Raw genomic sequence first — 25521 nt, forward strand, 5'->3', positions numbered from 1 at the left:
AGGGGGTATGAGGGAATATCCTAAATGCTATGAAAGAAGCCCCATCCATATGGTGCCATTCCTGTTAATGTGGTCCACCCCTCACCCCCATCCTGCTCAATCCAAACAATCCCTTATCACTGTCTCCCCCAAGGATGAAATAAGGTGCTCCCTCTTCTCCTCTCTATGGGCCTGCCATTAACCATTCCATGCCTCTTTTGCAGGCAAAATTCTCTTAAACCATCTGGTAGCTACATACCATTGGAGATAAATGGTATGTAAACACCAAATACCTTTGCTGAATATCCCCCATTAATACCCCTGTATCCCCAGTTTTGATGGATATAAAAGCATTCTTAACACAAATACTCCTCCCCCACACTCAACATCCCAACCCCCATGCTATTTCCCCACTGCTCCAGCTGTGGCTCTGGTCCAAAGATAAGCCTTTCCTCTCATCAACCACACTGTCCATAAGACAAATACTGGCTAGCAGCACAGCTAATGAGAATCTATCCTGCTCAAAACATTATCTCAACAATGCCATGGTGTTGCCGTAGTAATAGAACTGAAAGAAGAGGGTGCATGTTGCTAACAGTGGGAGTATCACACAAGTATGAGACGTTTACCTGGTTTGCTTGGAGTTAGGGCATTTTATACCTGACAAGAACTTGACATGCACTGTGAAATGCAAAATACAAATCCACCACGATAACACACTGCAGTCACTTTTTGGGGGTCATGAATGGGTCGCCTATAAATGGATTCACAGCCTACTTGGATGACTGTCTGTGTCCAGCGAAAATTAGGCCTTTTTGTGTTTTTAAGTGACTCGGAGAGAAAACGACTCTGAAAAGAGGCTTCATGTCCAGACACATTGGAATATCGTTGTACGTACATGAATATAGTAGAACAAATCCACATCTGGTTTTATATCTGAGGTCAGTTATCTGCTTTCATTCACTGACCTCCAGGCGGGCCAGTTTTCTTAACAGGACAATTAATGCTTATCCACAGGAGCTCTTGTAAACCAAGCTTCTAATCTCAGCTAGCTCCAAAAAAGAGGCATGCCTGCTGTTGCAGCAATATGTCCTCATTAAAATTCCGCGGCTGTACTCCCTCCACGAAAGTCCTGTAGTAGCCTACAAGAGTGACCGACAAGAATGCAGTGGTTTTTACCTAGAAGATTCCTGCAGGCTGCTCGTTAGAATTATTGCTTTATCGACGCGCCTGTTGCCGGGTCTATGTGGATATCCAGACGAATAACCAACCGTTACAGCTGGTGGGGTCGGTGGTCCCGGGTACTCCGGGTAGTGGAGAAGTACCCCCTCCTCTTGCCCCACCACCACAATTTAATCCCCTCCCTCTCTCTCCCCCATTGTGTTTGACTTGAATTACTGAGTGACTCCCCAGGGGGGAGCGCTGAGCTTGGCGCTGTAGAGAGGGAACAACAGAGCACTGACCACGGCACTCATGTGACGCTGAGCGGGCAACATGTGCACATTGCCTGTGTGACTTCGAATGGTGGCACAGCGCCTTCCTGGAATCCATACGCACGGATCCGTGAAGTAACGGAGTTCCTCTGTGGATAGGTAAGTGGTCGCATTCACCTGTCTTTCCGTGTGGCCGGGATACGGTTGACGTAATAAACTGCTTTCGTTGGTTAGAACCTTTCTCGGGCATATTGTGGAAAGGTAAGATCATTTTTGTTACAAGATTTAACCCTGCGCACTTAGGGCTGTTAAACAAAATGTTGAGTATTTGCCGCTTACGCATGTTTCGGTGTTTAAGCACAAGATCCTTTATGCATTGTTATAAAAAACACACTTTATGTCTGATATTGCCGTAAGGACCGGCGTCTTCCAATCAATGAATAGTCTCATAGGAACATTACGTGTATTCGTTTAGGAGCCTGGGGTGTAGGCTATGTGAAAAAGAATCGTGTATGTGTTTGGATTGAAGGTTGGATAAGGTTTCTTTTGAGATCACAACAATCTTGCTTTCTACAAAGCTGTAATAATGACGAGGCTGTGTGATATGAAGCATCAACTTCTAGTTCTAGTTCATCAGCGTTGTTTAAATGCGATGTATCGATTGATTCCGATTCCGACTCTCTCTTTCACACGCATACACATACACACTCACAGAGAGAGAGGTAGAGGGAGATAGGGAGAAAGAGAGAGATATAGAGAGAACGAATTAGATACTGACCTTTCACGGAATTTCGACTGACCATCGGAGTGGACTTGTGTGGCCCGTCCAGGGGCCAGAGTGCGAATCGTATTAATACTGACGTTCAATGCCGTTTTGTAGATGTATTTACAGATTTGTGGTTACGGTCTAGCACTGCAACACGGACCTCCCTGGTGCTTTTGAACAACTCCAAGTTTGTTGCAATATAACCTCATATGTTTCTTCCAGTGTTAGTTAAAGTATAGAATAACTAGCTTGACATGAACATCTTCTGATACTTCTGAATATGCCCCAGCATAGGAACTGTAAAAACTTTAAGCCTTGTTGTCCTGTTGTCAGTGTCTGTGCATTTAGCTGAGATTGATTTAACTGTGATGCCAAGTCATGCCCATGGTTTTGGTTGTGCCACCTGCCAACTTTCACACATAGGCTATTTGGAGTCTGTGATTTCACTGCAGCAAATTCATTTAGTACAGTTTCATTTATGTGGTCTGTTTACAATGATAAAGGCTATTAGGAGAAACACAATGAATATATCGTCTCTTTAATGATTAACACAACATTGAAATGCATGATAAAACAATTAGAGTCCACTTTTCTTCCTTATGTGGAATATCCTCAGTCTGAGGTACTGAGTTCGGAATGTAAACTCTCTTAAGAAATGAGTTTAGAGAAGGTCTTTTCTATGGAAAAACTAACTTGATTTACATAGTAGAGGCTTGAAAGTGTTGGGCTATAAAAACCATACAAGAGAGGGTCCATTGTTAATGGAACGTTTGCCACACTACATTAATGGTCTTTGCTCCTTAGCAGTGCATCCCCCTCAATGCACTTTTGTTACAAAGCAAGTTCCTCCGCTAGTCTATCTAGCGCACTTGCAGGGTTGGGGGTGTGGGTCAAGGGGGTGCATCTGGAGCTGACAGCTTCCTCAGAGTCGGTTGACTTAACATGGCACTGGAAGAGGGTGCTGAGGATTGAGAGTGTGAGAGAAGGACTTGATACACTCAGGTCAAAGGGCGTTGCATACCTCTCACCAACCCCCTCCCCAAGACACCCATGCTGTGTAATAACCTGTGACTACACATGTCAGTCCTACTCCTGATGGGTCTGCTCCTAAGGGACCTGTTCAGTGAAGCTTCACCAAACATGTGGGATTTGAGAGCATGGCTTCCTGTGGATAGCTCCTTCGAGGCGGTGTCAGGGGGAAATAGGGATAGGATATCTTATTTCTCTGGGGCCCACACATAAAGAAGACCTTTAAGGAGGAGACGCTGGTGCGCTCCGCAGGAAGCTGTGGAAAACCATCCTCCTGTTCCGTGATGCTGTCGGCCACCTGTCGTGGAAGTCTTTCATGCGATTCAGATTTGTGGAGCGCTAAATGTTTGAGTGACACGTGGAGGACACTAACCATAGCCTCTTCATGACTTATGGCCTTGTTGGCTCCAATCTTCACCCGTCCCTCTGAGTGTATTGTGTGTGGATGATAGAAGACGGACCAGAGGAAGACATATAGTCTGCCCTTTGTCACAGCCTTTTGCCCTTCAACATCAGTCACCACAGTCAACATGGGATGAATCGTCATGTTGACCAGGACCAGTGTATTCCCTGGTCTTATCAGAAAAAAACACAGGAATTAGACGATTGTCAGCCTGTGAGCCTTTCTAAAACAAAACAAAAGGCATCTGGAAATCTCTGCTTTCCAGTGACGAAAACAACCTCCGGAAAAGATCCTATGACAACCTTATCAGGAATGTTCATGGAAAATGAAGGACAATGGGCTGCCCCTGTCAGTATAAATGGGTGTTGCTCTGAGAGGAGCTTTCCGTCTATATACTGTGAACCTGTAGACATGCTGATTGGTGGTCAGCAGACACTTCCTGACCTGCCAGCGCCCCCAAACATGAGCAGTGAATGGTACTAGATGGTATGAGGAATTCAGCATTCCTGTAAGAAGCAAGGCTGTACAGTATGCATTCTGGAAGGCGATTACACCTCCCAATGCAAAAGTGGTGAAACCAGCACCTCTGGGAAACAAGCTACCAGAAAGGAAGAGAGAACGGGGTCAGGGTTATTTTTTTGTATAGGAGCACTCCGTTTCCTTCCTGTTTCCTGTCCTTTGAGAATGTGTGACTTGCCTGAGGTCTGCTCCAGTGCTTTGCATGTTCCAAACACAACCAGCAGCGGTCGGAACAATGCTGCGTTTTTGGAGCGCTGATACTGTATTGGGCTCTTGCACACCAAGACCAAGCAAGGCATCCACCTCAGACACTTCTGGTGTTCCAGCCCCGTCCCACAGGAGAGAGGGAGAGCTTTAACCAGTGAGGTGAGATGCCTTCACTAAGGAAAGAAACATGGCTGGCTTGATGGTGTCTGACTTAAGATGACTTATCCCACACTGACCCACGTTTTATGTGTGGTAGAATGTGTGTCTGTGTGTGGTTGGGGTGGAGGTAGGATGAACTCATAAATATCACACAAACACACACACACACACACACACACACACACACACACACACACACACACACAAACACACACAGGTATCCCGCTGTGTCTGGGGAAAGCCACGGAGGGGTACGTGAACAGCGTGAGCGGATAAGCAGCCATTGCGGTGATTAGAGGCGGCGATGGCCGTGGGGAGATAAGGGGCCACGGTATGGCTAGGACCAGCCAAGCATGAAGCGTTTACTGGGAGAATTCCTGGAATTCCTCATCTGCAGCCATGCCACCCCGCTCTCTCTCCATTCTGTCTCCTGACTTGTATGCCCCCCTACATACGCCACTGCTCGCACACACACCCCCCCCCCCCCCTTATTTTGCCAGTACTCATTAGAGTGGAATCCTATAGTTATCCTGCCTGCATTAATGCTGAATTCAGCTTACTGTTCTGAGTATAAGTCCATGTGCATTAAACACTGACCAGAACTAAGAGCATTTTAGAAGCCTCAAAGCTTTGCGGACAGCAATTGATCTGGCAATTGATTTCGCCCGGATAGGCACCATTAATGTTTTTTTGTTTCCGTCAGTGTTGAATTGTGTAATGCTTTCAAACTGAAATAATATGTTGTAATCAATCAAGTGCCCTTGAAAATGTAGTCAGTTTTCATATGGGATCTATGGAGTGGGCAGTGAAGTGTGTATCAGCCTTACTGGGGGAAACTTTTCAATCTTTTCAGGAAATGTACTTTTAATCCTGAAAAATTGAGAACTGACTTGTTTTGTGTGTGGACACCCCCAGCTAAATGTGAATGATTCGATCTATTGAACTCTTAAGTGGGTGTGTAGATTTAAAGGATACATTTCACAAATGATTGCATTTCATTTGGTGCACTGACAGCTTACACAACATCATTATATTCGAAATAACAGAGGAAACCAAGCTTGAGTCATATCAGCCCTGTGTCTGAATGTTGAGTTCGTCAGCTCAGGACACAAATCTTTGGTACCATAAGTGCTAGGAAGGCATACCACACGGCTTTACTTAAGACTTAATTCCAAACCTCTATTAGTAGGGTCTGGTTTGCGGTCATTCCCGGGGCACTAACAAAAGCTTCTGTCCGACAAATACTTTTAAACACATGGATGTAGAACCTCAAAGCTGCCATTGGAAAGTTTTGGGGATATTTTCACTTCCCCTTCCCGTTATTCCTGTGTGTGTTTGGACCTAAATATACGACGCAAAATCAGAGAAAATTATAGATTTTAGGAACATTTTAAAGCAGTGTGGGTGGATTTATTTTGGATCAATCAGCACTTTTTGGTTCTGATGCGCAGATGCAATAGTCTAATAGGATTACCCAGTCGGGGTTGGGCTGACAGGGGACAGTGAGGGGTGTAGTCTACCCCCATGCTCCTGGTTCGACCACCCCTCTGCGTCATGTGACTGGGAGAGAAGGTGGTAGAGTAGGGTAGGGATCTTTGCGAGGGGGAAGTGCAAGAAAGAAGATCTGTAATGACTTAAGAAGCCAAGACTCTAGACACAAAGTCTTTGCATGTCACTGAGCACCATGTGCGAACACAAGCAGACGAGTCTCACACTACATTTAATCTAAGCTCTTTCAGCCCTCCTTTTTTACTAGTGCCATTTTCATCAACTAGGACTTGAATAACATCAAAACCTGAATGAAGAGCACCTGAACATCATAGTTTCCATGGCAACTGACTAACACAAACAAGACAGTTGTGTGACCTTAGTGTGACACTTCCATCATGCCATCCCTTTTGAATAGGAAAAGGTGCTATTGGTGCCAGTGGTGGTTACGTTCTTTGCAACCCGCTTGCATTTTCACAGCTAATGTGTAACTTGCATAACAAAGGTTTGTGTTAAGGCTATGCTGTGTGCATTGAGTCTTTGCACACTGTCAAATCCCACCTCATCTCTTTGAGAATAAAAGGAATTAATCAGAAAGGATCCCAGCCGGTATCCCACTGTATAAATGGAGTCAGTCCAAGGAGCTGCCGCAGCAGCAGAGAACAGGACCTCATGTTTGGGATTTGACGCCATTATTGTTGCCTAACCCCTGATACAATAACGTAATTACATAACCACGTCTTCCATTCAGGTGATATGGCGAGTGATTTACGGCTCAAACCTAATTAAGTTCCGGCAGGGGAGCTGAAGGAGGATGGGTACCACACGGCCAGAGGGCAGTTGCAAAAGACGTCTGGAGAGAGAGAGAGAGACAGACAGAGAGACAGAGAGACAGAGAGAGAGAGAGAGAGAGAGAGAGAGAGAGAGAGAGAGAAATGTGTACTTTGAGTGGGGCGACCGGGTTATTAACGTATCTTGCAACACCGGTGCTTGACTCTAAATCCAACTTTAGCCGTCTAGATTATGAGAGCAAATGTTTGATCCGTTCAGGCTGATCTGCTGGTTTCTTTGAGCTGTTGTGGCCTGCGCAGAAGAAGCAATTCAGACATGGCTGGTTAAACTGGTCTGTTTCCTGCAGTGGTCTGCGCATTGGTCTGCAGTAGTCTTTTCTGCCTGTACCAGACTGAATACGAGCTGGACAGGACATCTTTGTATCAACTAGATTGAAAGCCAGATATCAACCAGTAGAAACGTTCCACACACAAAAAAAGAATGAAACGATTAAGTCTAATAAAACCTGCCACTCATTCTTTCATCGGTTTGACAGCCAGACTATACACAGTTCTAACTCTAAATCAGGAACAACATCTTCCTTACCGTTCATGAGAGAAACCGTGGCCCACACAGACTGCCCTCAGGCTCAACACGAAGAAGAAGACATCAGTGGGGAAGGACCAACAAAATGAGACCTTAGGGGAGAGCAGATAAGGTCTATGCTGAATGCTAATTTAAAGGGGTTTGGGGATACTGAAGGACCTGAAGGAATCACTACTCAGATCCACTAGTCTGGCTCTTTTGATGGCTTACAGGGAAGTATGGGGGTCTGAGGCTTCTACTTGTTGTGTTGAACAGCTATATCTTCAGAAGTATCCCAACGGTGTTGCCTACTATGAGTTATTGTACATTGAAAACAAGTTTGGCACTTCCTGATGAAAGACAGTGTGACATCTATGGGCAAAATAAAAACAGTTATGATGAAGAATGAGGTGTGATGTTATTCCTTTTGATAGTCCTCTCTTACTATGATGGATGTTTTTATGGTATCCTTTTCTTGGTTACTTACGATTCCTGGGTCTGCTCTATTTTTCTGGGTCATTCCCAAATGGCACAACAACATTTTACACTTACTATATTGTCCTGTGAATACCAAAACTCACAACCATACTTTTTCAACAGGATCAACGTATAAGTCTTGATGCCATGCTTGAGTCTTCTCCAGTCAAGGGCCATGTTGTCCATAGCTATTATTAGGTCTCTTGGATAGTAGGTCCTGTAGAACCTGATAATGTAATAATTTCCCGATAATGTAATAACTCCCGATAATGTAATACAAATTCCTTCATAAGTCCCTAAAACATGTAATAAAACCTGATAATGTAATAATACCCCGATACTGTAATAAAGTGCATTTCCCAATAATTTTGCAGAACCTGATAATGTAATAATTACCTGATATTGTAATAACTTTGGTTGGTGCTGTAGCATCAGGTCTCCAGTTTCAGAGGTCCAAACAGTGAAGCTGTCCAGAGACCTGCTGCTTCATTATTAGCAGATACAGTATATATTTTATATGATTGCGAATGCACAATTTTTACAATGGTGAAAGGGATATTCAGTGGTAATCAACTAATAGAGAAAAAATAAGAACATTTTGGTATGTTATAGACCGGCAGCTAATGGGCACATACTGTACCAGGCCAATCAAATCGTCTTTTGTCATTCGTCAGTCGCTCGGATTGGTTGTAGCGCCATTCCTATTGCGTGGCATTGCGTGCAGAGGCAATTTAACAGACAACCGTTAATCCCGCCCACACTGTAAATCGTGTTGTGCCAGACCCTTGTACAGCTTCTTGCTGTACAGGTTTGGCTTGCGAGGCTAAAGGCCTATACCATTGAGATCAAAATATGAGCAAAACAATAGTGGGTGGTTGTCTACACAGCATCACTACTTGGTCTGAATAACTGGTGTCCCAACATTTCAGCACTGACCAAAGTTTTTACAATATCAGGAATTTATTACATTATCAGGTTCTGCAAAATTGAGGCTAACCTGATAATGTAATAACTTCCTATTAATGTAACATTTTATTACGTTATTGGTATGACGATTGTTACATTATTGGGAAATGCGCTTTATTACATTATTGGGATATTATTACATTATCAGGTTTTATTACATCTTTTAGGGACTTATGAGGGATTTTTTTATTACATTATCAGGGTTATTACGTTATCAGGAAATTATTACATTATCAGGTTCTACAGGTCCTAATAGTTCCTAAAACAACAACACCTCCAGCACACTTTTATCTGCCTAACTGCAATCTTGCATCACACTGATATGGCCAGCCTTTCCTCAGGGCATACTTGCCCTCCTCTCAAGGGTTCTACGTCTCTTACTCTCTCTCTCTCTCTCTCTCTCTCTCTCTCTCTCTCTCTCTCTCTCTCTCTCTCTCTCTCTCTCTCGTTCTCATGCCTGTCTTAGTCACTTTTTTACTTCCTTTCCACTCCTTCCTCTCTGCTACTCTTGACTCATTTCATGGTTGTATGATTATCTGATTGATTTGCCTGCCGCGGCTAGCTGCCGTTACCCGTGTGGCCCGGCGCCGACGGCCAGCCAGACTGTCGCCGCGGGGTTGACTCCAGGTGACGAGAGGGAGCTGACAGAAAGATGAAAGGTCTCCGACATTCAAAAACGTGTCTGGCATCCAATGCCTTAGTACAAGCGGTGCGCATCTCGCCTCATTTTAGAACCGGCAGGCGGGAAGCGAAGGCTGTCGAGACAGCTCGCACCTTAATCACTGAATTAGCTGCCGTTAGCAGCACACTGTCTGTCTCATCCCCTGGTGGTACATGTGTGTTCAACCTCTGCGTGTTAATATCAGAGGTGTTAAGTGTTGCAGTTTTGTCATGCATATATACGCCAATTAGGGAATGCCTTCTGTGATTCTCTCCCTCCTTACTTGCTCTACTTTTCTTTCTGTTTCCTCTCTTTGTGTATCTCCTTCCTTACCTCACGCTGCTTGCCTGTAGAGATCCCAACTCCCTCGGGGAGAGGGAGTAGAGCTGTCTGGTAATCTGAGACGACATTAATTTTGAATAAGATGGAGAGAGGCGGTGGGCTGGCGAATTAATTTCCATACACAGGGCCGCTGACAGTAATGAATAAAGCCTCCGCATGGAACAAGTAAGTGTAGGAAAAACAACACAGTGTGGACACAAGTGGTGTATCTCTGCGTTTGTGCTTGTGTGTTTGTTTGTTTGTTTGTTTTGCTGTTTGCGTGTGTGCTTGAGTGGTGGGGGCGTTTTGCGTGAGCCGCGTCACCATGGAGACGGCGACAGATTGCTTTTGGAGGTTTTTGGAGAAACCAGAAGTGGGCAAAATCAAGTGCAGCAAAGAATAGTGACAGGCTGTTGGGAAACAGAAAGTCTAAGTTGTTGTGTCTTGAATCTTGGAATGGTAAGACGAGAGATCAAACTCAGTATACTTCTTGACTTAGTTGTCATGAGAAACCACAATTCACAGTGGCGGTTCTAGCATCAATGGTGCCATGGGTACCCCCCATAGTTTCACAGACATATTGCAGCATTTTTCTAGTTTGTGCACTGAAGGGGGGCTTCAGTGCACAAACTAGAAAAATGCTGCAATGTGTCTGTGAAACTATATATTCACACTATTATGAATGAATTGTGGTCTATTATGTTGCATTTGTGACAGATTTGATTAGTTACATCTGTACTGTACAAAGATGGAGGTGCGCTATTTGATAGGTTCCCCCGCTATCCCTAACTCGGAGACCTTCCCAGGCCTGCTTAGCTTACAAATTAGAGTCAGGGCGGCCACTCCAACAAGGTAAATTGACTCACACGGTAACATGATATCATTGACATGACGTGCCAATGAGCGATAGAATTTTTCCTTGTCTGGCACCCTGTGCCTCCCACAGGAAGATTCCACCCTAGGCGGCTTCCCATGACGCTCATTCCTAAATCTGCCGCTGGCAAATTACCTCAGCATTACAGTAATATCATTTGTAGAGTCCCACATGTCACAAGGCTCACCACATAGCAAAGCAGTCACTGGCGTAACTTCAGCCTTTTTTCATTGCGTGTCTCTGAAGTGACTGGTAATATCAATTTACCTCATGAATTTCTGTGATGTCTTCTGTCACAGTTAGAAACCCATTGCTCAGCACACGGGGTGATCCCAGCAGACATCATTCGTAGAAGGGTGCTCTCACACCATACGCTTGAATAAAGGCCGCTGCGTCTCAGCGTGCACAATATTGACAGCGGCTGATATTGCGGTGTGACTGCATCTCATTTCACATTATGATGAGATGAAATGAGGGTGCTTGAAAAATGAATTTGACCCAATCGGTTTGACCCAGCCTCTCAAACAAAGGTGATGATTGAGCTGTTTCTCAACAATGTGCAACCTTAAAAGGTGGATTTTTGCCCCCGTGGTTCAGATGAGGACATGGGTGCTTTGCGTGCAATGGGTCCTTCAATACACAATCTTTCTCCTCCTCATCAGTACCTTCCTCATTGTCACCTGGTGCAGGTTGAGTTATGAACATGGGTACTTGAGAGCTTGATTCCCTCATTCCTGATTGCGGTGTAGTTCCTGCCTAGGATTGCCAAGGTGTCCGTGCTAGATGATATATGGTATTTTGGACAACAGCCGGAGTTAAATGAAATCCCCCCATTCACTCAGCTAAGCTTTTCTCTCTGCACAAGCCAAACTGGAAAGAGATGATGTAGCGCTTTTTAGGCTTATTCACAGAGAGGCACGCAAATTGTCCAAAAGCGGTGGCAGGACAGGCTTTTTTTCAGCCAGTAAAATCAGCGCAGATTGTCCTTGATTTATGTGCCATCTATCTGTGGGGGTGCGCTGCAAAAATTGTCTAAAGTTTACAGTTTACACTGAATGACACAGAACATTAAGCTGGTTTGGGAAGACACATTTTAATGTATATGAAACAGAGGTGTATTAAAGAGGGTAAGTGTGTGTGTGTGTGTGTGTGTGTGTGTGTGTGTGTGTGTGTGTGTGTGTGTGTGTGTGTGTGTGTGTGTGTGCGTGTGTGTGTGTGTCTGGTCACTCCCTGTGTTCCTGTCTCTCTCATAACTCTGCTTTACACTGCTGTACTCATCTCCTCAGGAAGCTGTCACCACAGCAACCGCTGAAACAATGTTAGCGTGGCGTGGCATGGCTCTTCCCCTCTCCTCCTCCTCCTTCTCCCCTTCTGGGATCTGTCCATCTCTCATGCCTGCTTCCACTAATAATAGCCCTTGCTGACCGCTCCACCCCATTGTTGAGTATAAAAGGCTGAAATAGAGAAAGACGAAGAGAGAGAGAGAGGGGTACTTAATAATTCTGTTGCTGTCATCCTCTCATTCTTGACTTACCCCAGGGTGAAGTGTTTGGCATTTAACTGCCCCAGTCATAAACAGAGGAAAATGCCATTGATATGCATTCCGTCTGGCAGACTTTTTCATTTGATGTTTTTTTTACTTCCTTCAATGTCATCTTGTCACAGACTCTAATCCATGCAACGGTCAAGTTCTAGACCTATAAAATGGGTATAATATACTTTGAGAGCTATCTAAAGGAAGGTCAGTCACAGGCTTAACTTGTGATTACATTCTAATACCCAAGACTCTCATCTAGTTTATCATCCCTTGCTTTTTGTTAAATATCACACTTATCTCGACAGCATTACCAATGTGGTTTATGTAGGCCTCGGTTTGTGGGTAATGAAGTCATTAAATGCGGAAATCGAAGCACAATCTTGCACTGTTAATTGGTCAAAGTGTTGATTGTTTTACACAGCTAAAACTATGTTTTGTTGGCTTTTAAGCTTGTCGGCGGGCTTGATACCACTAGTGCCCAGTAGACAAAACACAACATAGCTTCTCAGTCATGACTCCAGCATGCTGTGTGGCTGTCAAAATCTGTCCTCTGCGTTCATCCATATTCATGAAGCATCCTGACTGGCAGCATGATTACTCATGATGCTGGAGTCGAGGCTCGCATGTCGCCACGGCTAGCACTGCACTCCGCTCTCGATCGCGCTGTTTACTCATTCATTTATTCACCGATGACTGATGGTGTGACCCGGTCGTACTACTCCGTCTTCTTGGAAATTAAACATCTGTTGGCGGTAGCCTGTTGTTAAACATCCCCACCCCCTACCCCACACATATATCCCGCCCAGCATCCCGGACCTGCCCACATTGCAACACTCACCGTCCCAGGTGACCTGGGCTAGCGCGTGTGGTAATTAGCGCACTGAACGCTAGCGTTGATTGCTTCATTATTTCTCCGATAAGCATCTGTTGGGGGGCGTTTGATTGATGCCACGGATTTGACTCTAATCCTTGGCAAAGCCCTTTAATGACACAAGGCCTGTGCGAAGACAGGAACCACTTCATGCGTCTGAGCCGGGCTTTGTTCTGTACACAGCAGACCTCTTTGATGTTAGTAGAGGGTCCACAGCCATTTACTCTGGCTCTTTTTCCAGCAGATGAAAAAGTGTATGTTGACCACTCAGTTGCCTCCGGAGATCTGTAGTCACTAGTGAGATTAAAGACAACACAAGTTATGTATTAAACATCACACGGAGGCTTGAGGCCGGGACCTGAAAATAAGCGGCCGCTACCACCTTATATACTCCAGATCAATGCACTCTGCACGATGTCAGTAGTCCAGGATTAAATGGTTACAAACCATAAAAGCATACAGTAAATCCTATTATAGAGGAATGCTGCCTCAAAAGAGAGGAAGTATTTTATGATAGCAGGGGAAGAGTGCCTCTGTGAGGCTGATGATCCTACAGATGATGCAGTCTTGTCTGGCCTCACACCCTGACAATAGCGGATCACTCTGACATCTCAGTTTCTCAGTATGATGTTGCGGAAGTAGTTTCCACAAGAAAGTTGTTACTGACTGACTGGACGGGGAATTTCTCTATTTCTTTTCCTGTTCTACTTTCTCTGTTTAGCAGCGCCATTTATTTACCTGTCAATATTTCCAGTAGCTACAGCAGCATGTATATTTCTTGCATAACAATCACCATCATCAGTAATAAGATCAATCAGGGTTTAAAGCTGATCTAGTTCACTAAAAACACAATTATCCAATTATCACAATTATCACCATGAATCAATCTAGAAACTTTATATGAAGCATCCTGACTGAACTTCTTTAGAAATATATCCCTGTGCCGCTGCTGCTGCTGCTTTCTTTTTCTGTTGCAGAAGTTCTAAAGACAGTCTGTGTGTGTTGGCATCATGGGAGGCAGAACTGTGCAAAATGTTCACTCTGCTGTGATGTTGCCGATCAGGATGCTGCTGTGATGTTACTGATGTATTCCAGAACTAACAGGCCGCTTTAGGGCAGCCAGTTCCTCTGTGCATGTTCCAGCCGCAGAAACCGTCCCTGTAGAACCTCTTTCAAGGCCGCTGGGTGGCGCTTGCAATGCTGGTTGATGCTTATTGGTTAAACGCAACGTGAGTAGAAGGCAACAAGACAACATTAGAAGACAATTTTTTTTTTTTTTTAAATCAGAGATAACGTGATGAAGACAGCAAAATGAATTATATCTTTTCAGAGATAGCTTGCTGAGGTTGCAGTCATGAATGAAGACAAGCAAAACATCAGCTGAAATATAGGCTTTAACCAATCGACAGTGGTGTTGGTATCTTCATTTATCAAGTCATTACAGCTGCCATGAAGTCATTTAGTCAAGTGTCCTACTTTATTGCAAAATTCCACTGTCCACTCGACCTTGGGGTAATTCTAACGTTATCTAAACGTTCTCTGGTTAAGTAGTCTGATGTAAGTGCTGCCGCTGGAGAAATATATCGTTATTTTCTTGTGCTCGGAATTGACATTATGATCGAAGAGCAAACTCATTAGGCTATGACACCTTGTATATGTCCATTAGTTCCTGCACCCTAGTGAAGAACCAAAAGACAAAGGAGCGAGCAGTGGACTGCTCCTGTTAACGTCCCAAGAGTTCTTGCAGTGGAAAGGAGCCTATTGCGGCTGACTAAATCCTCATCAAACCCAGGCATGATGGAACTAATGAGGAACAAACAGCTCAGAGGCACTATTACCTCATCAAAAAAAGGAGGCATAAGCCCAAAATGACTGCAGCAGCGTGAAACAAGTCTGAATTATTCTGAGGCAAGTTTAAATAAGGAGAGTGCTCTCCAGGAGTCTACCCCTCCTCACTTTTCCCTCTAAGTAGACTCTTTACATCACTTGGCATTGTAATGACAAAACGCGACCACTTCAAAGTGTCAGCCTAGCCAAAGGCTAGCCGCCAACGTACCTCAGAATCAAATTAGGAAACAAACCTTGGAAAAGGATGGGACAAATTGACGTTGTTGTTGCTGTAGGATGTTTTTGTGAATGTCAGACATGTACACATGTGGGAGTTCTTTGTTTACACCGTCTAGACTCCTATTCTTGAGTTAGAAAGAAAGTGGTCGTGGGCACATGGCATGCCACGTTGAGAGGCACCACCCTGGAGCCAAACAACTCAATTTGCAGCAGATGATGGCCCAGGTCTACGCGTCTGCCTGTGCTGAATGAGTCCATTTACGATGAGTCATCCCCTGAGCAAACGGGTCCAGTCAGGTGCATCTGGCGCTTCCAAGAAGTGAATGATAAGTGTTGGGCAATTCTGCTCGCGGTCCTAGCAGAGCATGCTCAACATCAGCCATGGTGGCTGGCTGTGACACAGATGCCATTGACTAGATCTGTGTTACACCTCAATGAAGCCCCCACTGTGCCTTTCCATATTTAATAACAGACACTCACCTCTGATCATAGCTTATACCTTATAAAGCCCTGTGACTCTTAAAATGAAGGTTCCTTCCTCGATAATAACTATGGTTTGGACAACACAAATCTAAAGCTTGTTGTAGTTCCAAGAATAATTTGCTTCAGAGCATAGAACAGTCTTACTCATCTAAGCTGTTGCCGATGGGGGCCAGTTAATAGCCATTTTGGCTGTAGTTGAGCGGGATATAGTTATAGTGTGTTATAGTGTATCCAGGTGCCTGGCCATGGTACATGGTACTGAGGGTCCTTATGTTGTGCAGGGAAATAAACTTGTGCCTTTATGCGTTTGTGCCTTAGTGGAGTGTGTGTGTGTGTGTGTGTGTGTGTGTCACAGTGTGTGTCTAGTCAGTTCTCCAAAGGAACATTTCCATTACTTTCACCTAGCTGGAGGATGTTAGCAGACATAGGGAGATGCTGTGCCACAGCCACATGGGTGATACTAGCAATCTTTTCAGTTTATTTTTTCAAGAAATAAAGAAATTACCCTTTTATCTCTCCCCTTCCTCTTTTCTCCCTCTGTCAGTCCCTGGATGTTCAAACCCCACAGCTTCTCTAAAAAGCTGTCTCTCATTTTCTCCCCCTATACCATCTGTATCCCTCTGCTCTTGCATTCTCAGTACTAAAGGAAGCCCAGCACAATGCATACGTTCCCTGACATCCTTCCTCGCACGCTACCGTTCCTGCCATTGTCCATGTGACAGACGTCCACGTCAGGGAGTAAAATTAGCCGGGAGCGTGTGTGTGTAAATTACGCACTTTGTCCTGCACTTATCCTGTGGATTATTGTGAGTTTGTGTGAGCAAGTCTGATAAATAAACCCTGATCAACATTGGGAAGTTAGCTCTTGGCCGTTTTGAATCCTTTGTCCATTTGACCAATCATGTATATGTAGGTGTATTTTATGTGTTTGTGTGTGGTGTTTGTGTGTGCGGGCACGCGCATTTGTGTTTGTTTGTTTTCTTCAGTCATTGTATATTTTGACATCAACAAGGCAAGCCCACTGCGGAATTCCTGAGCTTTGAAGAGAGGCTTGTTCCTGTCCAGAACATAGTGTTCAGATTAGTCATAGAACAAAGCATGGCTATCATGGAGATCATGTGTGACTTCAGTGTCTATTCACAGGTACATTGTGAATGGACTGTTTTACTGTAAAAATGGCCAAAATCTCAATCTTACCAGCCCTCGTCATAGATTGGCATTCACATTTATAAAACATTGTACAACAGAAAAATAGGAGAGACGTATGAGGAAATATTTGAATATTTCTTGAACACCTTGTGGTACACCTTGGCCAATCAAAGCACTCTTGATTCAGCTCTATGGATGTACTACTTTCTAGCCTTGAAGTGAGCTGAAATGAGAAGAACCAGCGCTTTGGCAGCTTATTATTTTCAAGGAGGGCTCACCAAGGCCCTATTTTTTTTAAATCACTCCCATAAAAATAACGCGGCAAAGAAATGTCACAGCAAGAAATGAAAATGAAATGTGAAGAAGATTCATCATTCAGTAGAGGAGCATTTAACAGACCCGCCCTTTAAGTAGTTTTCAAAAAAAAAGTTTTTTGTTTTTGAATCCTTGTGGGTTTGGTGCATCTTGGTGCAACGGATGAATGCTCAGTCCTGCGGTGGTAGAGGATATAGTGGTTACCTAATGAGAGAACAAACCGCAGCCCTCCAGTGAATTGTTGATTCCTGTTTGTGGCTTCAGACAAGCAGGAACTCAAATCTCATGGGTGGATTCAGGACACCACCCTTGGAGCCACTCAGCCACAGTTATGCAGCGTTGCTTGTATTAGAGCTTATTTTCTTGGTGCAATGTGCAGACGTGATTGGGAAAGGAACAGTCAAACAGTATTTCATAACCTCTCAAAATTCCAGCAGATTAATAAAACATGAGACTACAGTATGTTTCAGTGGGTCTTTTTTTCTCTAATATTGTTTCATAAACAAGTCCACCCTCAGATGTGGGTGGGGGTGCTGTTTATGACCCAGAAGAGACACAGTTGTCTCATCGAGAACAATAAACCCCACATAAGTTTGAGTTTGCAATATCCTCCAAGCCAGAAGCAGTTAAGGAACCACGGATGATTTGCTACATTTATGAACAATGCTGAAAAATGCCCGTGGGCTGTTTGAAAATGGCCCTCATTTTTTTAATACATGTGATCCATAATCATGTGATATTAATCATTCATAAAAGCTAGCGAATCTGTGCAAATCTTCCCTGTGGGCTTACAAATCCCACAACGCCCCCACACAGTGATTCCTCAGAAGCTAGGCTCCTCACAGCTGGATTATCAACTCTGCAAGGCTCATTACTCCCTTAGTTGAAGGGTTAGTGGATCAGGGAGGCGTAATGGGAGACCTCGATGGCTCTTAAATACTGATGTTTGTTATAGTAGTTGTCTTGGTACTACGCAGGTCTGCTCGCTGAACATTGAGTTGGGAGGTGTACGTCCTACAGGTAGGAATAAACAGTTAGATGTTTAATTACTTCTGCTTATAGCAACACTGCAAGTGGCTTGCTTCTACACACAGACTGTGTGGTCATTTGTTTTCTTGATTAGTGATGTGGCTCTTTTTATTGGCTCAAACACCCTTGATTACATTCATCCACATAATTTTCGGCGCGACAACATGCCAAGAATTTCAAACCAAGACACTTAAAAATGACATGAAAAATTATGTTTTAAGTGTTAACAACCTGTCAGGAGAGAGTACATTGTGTGTGTTTGTTTGTTTGTGCGCGCGTTTGTTTGTTTATTTGTGTGTGTGTGTGTGTGTGTTTGTTGGTGTGAGCGTGTGTGTGTGTTTGGTGGTATGAGCGTGTGTTTGTGTGTGTTTGTTGGTGTGAGCGTGTGTGTGTGTGTATGTGTGTGTGTGTGTGTGTGTGTGTGTGTGTGTGTGTGTGTGTGTGTGTGTGTGTGTGTGTGTGTGCGTGTGTGTGATGCCTGCTGGGAAATGGCAGGATGGATGGCTGTTGACAGCTCCCACACCGGTAGAGCTCCACTGCTGTGTCATGCTCCGCCATGGCCTGCCCTGCTGTTTGTCTCCATTTACCCAGCATCCTCTGGGCCCATCCATCTCCATGGTATAGCAGGGGCTAAAAATACTTTCTGGTGCTGCTCAGCTAACCAGCCAGCAGAGAGGTTACTCCGAATGTGGAGGTGTCATCTGAAGGGGCATTCTTGTTTACCTAGAAACAGCAATACATGATGGGAAGCTTGGCCACACAGTCTTGTTCAGAGGACGGTCATTACTGCAGGAATGGATCTCTTTGGCTCATTTTTCAGTTCGATTTGTGAGCATCCTTAGATGTCCAGAATGTGGTAGGTGTCTTGCATCAATTAAAAGGCTATGCAGTTATGCTGGGGTTGCTCCCAGCACATAGAGCAAAGCATCAAATTAATGACATATGAAGACAACACCTGGTCTTACTTTACACAATTTTGGAGTATGGATGAAACAGACAATATTTTTATGTTTTTGTTGACTCTACAGTTGACATTTTTACATCATTGTGCTGACATTCTACAGTATCTTCAGACAATTCAGTCAACAATTGTTTTTTTTTTCAATAAATGCTTGTAATGTGTTTACGTATTGTTTAGTCATGTCAGTGTTGTAGCCTATTCTCTTGTAAGACAGACTCAATGTTATAGCCATCCTTGAAAAATCCGTCCACAAATCACAATTGTTGTACATTTATTTTATCATAATAACGGTTGGAGAAACTCCGTACGAGATGTAGCATCACGTGATTAATGAGTACTCAGTGTTAATGTGGTAACTCGAGAATTTATGTTCCTGCTTGAGTACTTTAATGCTTGAGTGCTCTGTGCGACACATACCAGTCATACATTTCATCCATACATTCAACACGTCAGAGAACCAAAGCAATGTGCACAGAACCTGAGATGCTGTTTGGAAATGTCTGAGCTTTGACGTAAAATAAAATGCTAATAAGAGACTTTTTCTCTGACTAATTAAGTTCAGGTCTTGCCAAATCACTTGGATCCATCTCGCTCATCACATCAGGTTTTTTTCCTATCAAAGTTTAAATGTATTTGTAAAGTGAATTTAAATGAATAGCAACCTTACAGCTTGTGCTGACTTCTCAGCAGACTTCTACAATATATCTTGTGTTTATCTAGCTTGTTATTGAATGTCTCAAGATGAACATGAAGTAAATCCTTTTCTAATCATACATCTGAAGGACTAGTGTACTCGCCTGAACACCCTTTTGATTAAGTGTAGCGGAGCTACAGATGCACTTGCTAACGATGAAAGCCCTTGTCGCTCACTGCTTCAACCTATTTGTAATATGATGATTCCATCAGGACATTCGGGAAGGTGCTTCACTCAACAAATCTGGAGAAGAGTTCACATTAGCATAATTTCATACATGAAAGAGGGCTTTCTATGAAGCTCCACGTCTTTGAGTAGTAAGTTAAAGTAAGCGCTCTGTGAAAATTAGATACTTGTGAAGGGGGGAGAGAGAAGACCCCCTTTTACTAAAGAGACAAACATTTTCAGATGAGAGCGAGCAATCTCCACGTTACGGCTTGGATGAAAGTGCATGTGAAGAGCTGTTTTTGGTGATGCAAGAGGGGCTAGTTAGCAACTGACTGATTGGAGGAGAGAGATACGGGTGTGCTGTACGGTTGTTAGACTCAGCATTTTACACTCTAAGCATCATTTTAGCTGCTCGTTAGATCCCCTGCCAGCCCCAGGGTCCCCACCCTCTCCACCCACAGAGCTGGAGGACTCTTCCGAGCTTTGAAAACAACTGATAAACAACACCATCGGCTTCACTGGAGGAAACACTTTGCTCCACCCCACCCCGCGACACTCAGAACCGCGACCTAAAATCACCCCATCTCCATGCTCTCTGCAATTAAACTCTTATTCCTGTAGCATATTCTGTGTAACGCATAGAAAACAACTTCAATGGGAAACCATAATGTTCCATTTCCTAAGTTAATGTGTACACTCAGCGTGACTGTAGCTTCCTTGGACTAAGAAATCTTGAGAAGAGCCTAGCTCCAATTGTCAACCTACTGCAGATTTAGTGTTAGTCCCTCCAGGCTTGTTCAACATGCTAAGCCTCTCTGCAAAGCTCGATAATTCTGACTTCCCAGTGAATCTCCCCTGAATCCGTTGCTCTGATAATGCATTCGCTAAGCAGAGAGTACCATCGAACCTGTCGGGGTTAAAGGCTAAATGGCTCAATTGATCTCATCACTAACATCAGGATCTCCTCCACCATCTATTCAATAATCAATATGTCACTGCAACCCGGTCCTGTCATGCCGGGTAAAGGCTAGTTGATGGAAAAGACTGAGATGGTATCTATGCAGGAGGAGAGGAGGCATGCTCAGACCAGACCAAATGTTCAATCAATAGTTGTAGTCTACAATCTAAATAGCTCTTTAATCAATATAACAACAATGAGGGGACCTGAGTCAGGTTACTTAAAATAGCAATGCATTAAGAGCAGCAACGACAGCAATGGCCGTATGATTGCAGTGTTGGAGTATCACCAACTCTTTAGAGGCCTGCTGGGTCTTGCACAAACAAGCATTGACGTATTGATCCATAAGCAGTAACCAGCAACCCCATACAAATGACAGTAATACTGAATGTGGCCGAAACAGGTGGGATATTTTGGAAAACCTCTTCCCCCTGTCCTCTTTCATCTTGTGCTTTATCTACCAATTTCATCATCCTTCTGTCTCTCGCTGCTTCTGCAGCTGTCAGCTGGAACAGGCTCACCTCTGATTCAAACATGATTAATACACGCTACCTCGCTGCTCCGACACTAGTAACGCTGCTCTGTCGAAGTAAACCCATTTTCTTGAGCACATTAACTGCAACTGAGTCTGTCAAGCTTCTCTCCTCATCCTCAGTGAAGCCGTCCTTTCCAATTTTTATTTGTTTATCTCCGATGTGCCTATGAGAGTCTCCCATATACACAACTGTATGAAAGCATTTCGGGCCCCAGAAACATAAGACCTGTGATAATGACATGAGTAGGATGAAGAGATTTACCGGCGGGGGCGTGCTGTCACCGAGCGGTAGCGGCGCTGGGCCGTGCTGTGTTTGAAGCCCGGGGGCGGGCCACCGCCTCCCTGGGGTGACGGCCTTTGATGCGGTAACTGTGACCTTTTCCAGCATCGTTAGGCATCCCTTGAGGGACTAGGCGCCCACTGTGGGGATCTCTCGGGGTTTTAAATGTGTTCGAAACGCCTGTTTTGGTTGGGACGTTGCAGAAAACATTTCAGGCTTTTGAAAACAATCTCAGTAGCTTGGCATTTCAAGAGTAGAGCATGACTGTGACAGGCTTTGAAACCCTGGGAGAACATCAGTTCAGTTGTCCGTGCTGAAAGGCTCAACCTGGCCCCAAAGCAAAGTTTTCATTTTGGGACCTGATTATTTGCACTTCTTCTAGACAACCATGGACACGACACTGGAATATGTTTACAGACATTATGACTTTCAGTAGCAAAAAAGGTTCAAATAGTAACACTCTTCCTTTAAGAAACTGTAGTACATGGTACATGGAAACTGTAGTACATGGTTGTACATGAACCATGGTTATTAGACTTGTCATACCACTGTAATTGTCAATACAGGGAGTGTCTGGTCAGATCACACAGACTGGAAATAAGAATGTGAGTATACTGCAGCTTGCATTGGAGTTAGCATAGGAGTTTATGCTGTGAATAGTTAATAGTTTCAGTGGGAGGATATATGTGTTTTTTTTGTGTGACTGTGTTCTTTAAATTGGACCTAACATAAGCTCACATCCGCTTTCAAGGATCTCTCTCTCTTCTTCCCTTTCCCTCTCTCTCTCTCTCTCTCTCTCTCTCTCTCCCGCTCTCACTCTCTGTCAGATAGTGTAGTGTCCTCAGCGTAGTCGCCCACACTTGCTGTCAGCAGAGCAGCAGTGTGTCTGACAGTTTGTCAGTTTGTTAGCTGGCTCGCATCAGCGTGTCAGCTCCATTTGTGCCCAGTCAACACTCCAAAGGCTCTAGGCGTGTACGGGTTCCAGCCGCTAGATGCCCTACATCCCGCCGGCATTTACCTAGCGCCTGCCTCTGGCGGAGTGTGCCAGGCTTGGTTTGTATCAGATGGCACTGAAGTGACTCAGGTCTAAACTCGCTAAATTGAATTTGCCGCTCTGCTTGGATCATCAGGTGCCTCAGATAGCTGAAGCTTTCTCTGGATTTACCAGAGCAGATCCAAGGTTGAGGTAAATCCATATGTAATCTACCGCGAACAAATCACATATGCTGTCCACACAGCCATGTACACAAATACTGTTTTGCTCAGTGTTCAAGGTAGATAATCCTCGTGACATGCTAAGAAGCTGGGTCGATGTCCCAGGTTGGATGAAATGACAACAGTGGACAAACAGGGAGAGAAGATCAGTTGTTTGTTGCCGCCGAGTCCTGTGTGTGTGTGTGTGTGTGTGTGTGTGTGTTTGTTTGTGTGTGTGTGTGTGTGTGTTTGTGTGTTTTGTGTGTGTGTGTGTGTGTGTGTGTTTGTGTGTTTTGTGTGTTTGTGTGTGTGTTTGTGTGTTTTGTGTGTGTGTGTGTGTGTGTGTGTGTGTGTGTGTGTGTGTGTGTTTTGTGTGTGTGTGTGTGTGTGTGTGTGTGTGTGTGTGTGTGTTTGTGTGTGTCTATTGTGCTCCCCCCAGGCTTCATTTGCAGGTGGGCTGCACTGAGTGAGAGTGTATGGGCTCATTGTGATGAGTAAGAGGCTAATTCAGGAGCGCGTTGTTTGTTCACTCCCTCGCACTCTTTGTTTGGCATGAGTAAGCCGGCCTGAGCTGTCCCCGTGGTCCACCCACACAATCGCAGCCAAACGTCCGAGGTCAGAGGTAGCCCTCGAACTCAAATCGCTTCTTCTCTGACGTAGTCACGGCCCCATCACTAGCACCACCACCCACGCAGATGTAGCCTTTTAACACCCCCCTGCTGCGCGCTGTGTGCCCCTAACCCACGCTCCTATTTATTCTGAGCCATTGCCATAAGACCTGACACATCACAGTGTTTCTGCACTAATTGGGATTTAGCGCCTCGCGTGAATTATCCTCGAGCTGCGTGTGCTAGTGCCGACACATCGAGCTAAGGCTGTGGTGACGTTTGGGGGCCGCATCCTGTAAATACCCCCCTAGCTCCGATCAGAGTCCCCGGCGCCACACAAAAAAACGGAGGAAGGAGCGATGATAGGCTACCCACCATCTCTAGCCCCCCCACACTCACCCGCTAGGGGGTGAAAGGCATGCTGGGAAGCCTAATGTATTTTTAATGGGCCGTGTGTCAGTGTGGCGCTGTGAAGGCCAAGGGGCTGTGGCACTGATTGATGACCCGGCAATGTGGGACTCTGTGAGTGACGCAGCAGTTACAGCAGCAGCAGCAGCAGTAGCAGCAACTCACTCCTCTACTGCTGCAGACATCCCTGTGACTCAGCAGTAGTGCGGTGCTCCTGCTATACATGTGCCAGGGAGCTGGTGACAGAGCTAAATGCTAATGCTAACAAGCTAATGCCCACGTAGATGTTATTAATGGTTAATAACAGATTTGTAACCGTAGAAAGGCATAACTTCATGGAAAATGAGATTAATCAGTCTGGCTTGTCAAAAATCCATCTTCTATCACCAGTGTGTTGATTATATATTCAAAACAGTTCATTTTCATGTGACAATGAGCAAACCCCTTGAAACTGTTTATCAAAGGGCTGATGAAGGCTGTATGATTCATATATATAATTAAGTCTTATGTAAGCCTATTCAAACCCCTTCAAATCCTTAACTCAAACTATATAACAGTTGCTTTTTGTGTTGATTCCTAATAAGACTTAACGATGTCCAAATTCACAGTGTGTACATATGACGACCAATTATGTGCATCATCCATCGCTTTCAGCTCCTTCTCAGTCATGTGTAACAGCAAACCCTCGCAGGCCACTCTTATCTTGACGGCCCACTGCTTTCGGATTTGTCAGAGATCGGAGGTGGTTATCGGAGAGGAAGAGGCTCTCGAAACATCTCTCTCCTCTGGATCACGGCCAAGCCCTGGCCCCCGAAGCTCCCTCAGATGAGACTACAGGAAACACATGCGTAGGGTTATGACCTCCAGCGCCTGTTATCAGCGCTGGCATGCAGATACCCATCAGAGAGGGTGAATCAGTGGAAAAACACCAAGCTCAGTCTCAGCGCTCCGTGATTGACTCATGGGCTACTTAAACCCCTTTGGCTGGGGAGAGAGAGAGCAGAGCAGAGCAGATCGGCATCTTTAAGCCTGTTTTACATGATGCTCTCGTGGGACGGATGCAATTAAACCCCCCACCCTTTAAAGACTCGCCCCATCCTCTGATGCAACTGAAGGACACCATGGCAACCATATTTGGGGATCTTAATCTTTTTGTGTTTGTCTCCTACTTCGCTGTATTGTTTTGCCCAGGGATGTGATGAGCTTAGGGCCACTCCAGGAAAGTGCTCTTTCAGCAGCTGAAGCATGGATTTGTTGGTCATTGGATTTTTAGAAACTGTTTTTAATACACTGATTCTGGATAAGACATTGTTTTCTGCGAAGTCTGGACTAAAGTAAATTATCCAGAAACAGCCCTGATTTCGAGCAATGTGAAAAAAACAACATGTCTTCCTTTTTCCACCGCTGAAGGGATCAGTGATTTGAGTCATGCTGTTATCAGTGTTGGCCACAGTAGTGACTTATAGGTGGTCTTAGTCTGTGGCTCTGATAGTGGAGTCGAGTCGAAGTCAAGATTAAGCTGCGACTGCGGCCGTGTTCTATTGGATTAATCAGCCTCGTAAATGAGTTTGTGGGTAAATGAAATCAATCAGTCAGTCATTTCCAACGTCAGACAACGTGACAGCA

At 44.6% G+C, this 25521-nt stretch overlaps 1 protein-coding gene across 1 annotated transcript in view; it reads left to right on the top strand.

Moving 5' to 3' along the window:
- Nucleotides 1-1454: 1454 nt before the first annotated feature.
- Nucleotides 1455-25521, top strand: part of tmem108 (transmembrane protein 108) — a 44562-nt gene continuing 20495 nt past the window's right edge. Inside the window, exon 1 of the mRNA XM_080855591.1 lies at nt 1455-1571. The gene's annotated coding sequence lies outside the window, so the exon portion shown is untranslated. The remainder of the gene's footprint in view (nt 1572-25521) is intronic.

This window comes from Sprattus sprattus (assembly GCF_963457725.1).
Source record: "Sprattus sprattus genome assembly, chromosome: 17".
Lineage (NCBI taxonomy): Eukaryota > Metazoa > Chordata > Actinopteri > Clupeiformes > Clupeidae > Sprattus > Sprattus sprattus.